We start from the raw sequence: 2,635 nt of genomic DNA, 5'->3' as shown, positions 1-2,635 counted from the left end.
AAGAATGAAAAATTCAAATAAGATGACAATAAAGTGACAGAGTCGGCATACTTTATTTAAGTTCTATCTGTTAATTCATATAAACTTACTTCCACCAATGTGACCATCGCAGAACCAGCTCACTATCATTTTCAAAACATTTTACAGCCCCAATTTTAGACTTGAGATGAAATCACAATCTCCTTTGTTTTTAAAACTGTTCCGCATTCTAGAGCAGTCTAAGTAAGTTTAAGACAGGGGTCTTCAGACTTGGCCCTTTTATGACTTGTGGACTTCAGCGTGCCTGGCTGAGGAATTCTGGGAGTTGAAGTCCACAAGTCATGAAAGGGCCAAGTTTGAAGACTCCTGGTAAGACATTCACCAATATTGACTGAAGAATTCTGGGAGCTATAGTCTACACCTCCTCTTAAATTTGCTAAGGTTGGAAAACATTGCTCTAGAGCAGCTTTTTTTCTTCTCTGACACTTCAGTATTTTCTCATTCTAACCTCAGATTCTGCTTTTGTTCTTTTTCCAGTCTGCAGACATGAATGAACCTCAGTGCTACTACAACGAAACCATTGCCTTCTTTTATAACCAAAGCGGGAAAACTCTAGCAACTGAATGGAACACTGTGAGCAAGCTTGTAATGGGACTCGGGATTACAGTTTGTGTTTTTATCATGCTAGCCAACCTCTTGGTGATGGTGGCCATTTACGTCAACCGACGTTTTCATTTTCCTATTTATTACCTAATGGCTAACTTAGCAGCTGCTGACTTCTTTGCAGGGCTGGCATATTTTTACCTGATGTTTAACACAGGACCCAACACTAGAAGATTGACTGTCAGCACATGGCTTCTTCGCCAGGGACTCATTGACACCAGCCTGACTGCTTCAGTGGCCAACTTATTGGCCATTGCCATAGAAAGGCACATCACCGTGTTTCGCATGCAGCTCCATACGAGGATGAGTAATCGGCGAGTGGTGGTGGTGATTGTGGTCATCTGGACGGTGGCCATTGTCATGGGTGCTATACCGAGCGTTGGCTGGAATTGTATCTGTGATCTCGCTCATTGTTCTAACATGGCACCACTCTACAGCGACTCTTACTTGGTCTTCTGGGCTGTTTTCAATTTAGTCACCTTTGTAGTCATGGTGGTCTTATATGCTCATATCTTTGGATACGTGCGCCAGAGGACTATGAGAATGTCAAGGCATAGTTCAGGGCCTCGCAGGAATCGGGATACCATGATGAGTCTCCTAAAGACTGTTGTCATCGTGCTTGGTAAGTATCTTGAGATGTGATTTTTTTTCTCTTCACCTCAAAATAGACACCATGTACTTCATGGAAATGCTATGTGTTTTATATTGTCAGGATACAGATTAGTAAGAAATATCCTCGTTATACAGTCTGCTTTAATGATGCGTACAAATGTTTAGATTCAATACCAGTAAAATAAAAGTGGCTTTGGGTAACAGAAGCTCTCCACTTTCAGAAATATTTCACTTGTGGTTCTGAACGTGGCCTTGTGCATGGCTGGTTTCTACTCTGGGAGTCCTGTAAGACACAAAGCCCCAGTTTGAAATTTGTGGAAGTTGAAAATAGTTCTACACGTGGTTAGGAAGGGCTTTGCAAAAATCCACCAAGTGCAACCGTTCCTGGACACAAAAGTTTGTTCAGTGTTACTGATGACCTCCGTGGTAGATTACTGCACTGTGTTCCCACTGGGGTTGCTCTTGAAGACTACCCAGAAACTGGAGTCTGCCCTAAAAGCAGTGACTCAGGCAATTTGTAGGTGTTGGTCAACTGCCCATGTCTCACCTCTGCTCTGAGAACTGTACTGGTTGCCAGTTTGTTTCCGGGTGCAACTTCAGGTGCCCGTTGTCACTTTGAAAGTCCTTTATGGTTCAGGACTGTTATGGTTTGGGACCTGGATATTTGCAGGACCACCCTCTCCTTATTGTTTCTGCCTGTCTTTTAAGAATTGGAAGAGAAGGCTTCCTCTGGGCCCCAACTCTTAGGTAATCTCATTTGTAGGTCTCCATGAGTTGTTCTTTTCAGCTGCTGTTTTTCCTTCTTTGAAACAGCATTCCCCTGTTAAAGCTTGCTCCTCATGCCTTGGGTGTGTTACTTATTATACTGTTATTGTCAATCCATCAAGGTAGACCAGACCAGAAAAACATCTCCACAAGGCTAAAACTGTTTTTATACAGATTGGCTATAATCTTGCAAGTCTGATTGTGTTGTTCCTCCTGCTCCTTATACTTCAGTGAATTAGGGAGGCGTATGTCTAAGCTGCTTCTGAAGGTTATTTGGCCATTTTGGACCTAAAAATGCTTCCAGCCCCTTGTTACCTTGCAATGGAGCTTACATATCTCTTCCAAGGTCATCCTCCTTACTAACTACAGTTGTATTGTTTAGAAATGTTTAGTTTTTAATCTTAACTACTGTTTCAGGCAGATTTATTTATTGCGTAAGAACACAGGCCTTGTTAAAAAAAAAGAAAGTAAATAATTTAATTCAAATTTCTAATACTACTAGGAGAGCATGCAATGATATCTTTGCCAATGATGTCAATTCTGTATGTTGCTTAGTATTAGTCATACCTAACATCTACGACAGTGGTGGTGAACCTATGGCACCGGTGCCAGAGGC

General features: G+C 41.9%; 1 pseudogene; it reads left to right on the top strand.

Moving 5' to 3' along the window:
* LOC107292927 overlaps positions 1-1,284 on the top strand; it is a 6,386-nt pseudogene extending 5,102 nt beyond the window's left edge.
* Positions 1,285-2,635: the final 1,351 nt, after the last annotated feature.

The sequence above is a fragment of the Protobothrops mucrosquamatus genome, unplaced genomic scaffold (assembly GCF_001527695.2).
Source record: "Protobothrops mucrosquamatus isolate PMUCROS unplaced genomic scaffold, P.Mucros_1.0 scaffold1450, whole genome shotgun sequence".
In the NCBI taxonomy this organism is placed as follows: domain Eukaryota; kingdom Metazoa; phylum Chordata; class Lepidosauria; order Squamata; family Viperidae; genus Protobothrops; species Protobothrops mucrosquamatus.
Note: the sequence above shows the minus strand (reverse complement) of the source record. Positions and strands in the feature narration are given on the sequence as shown.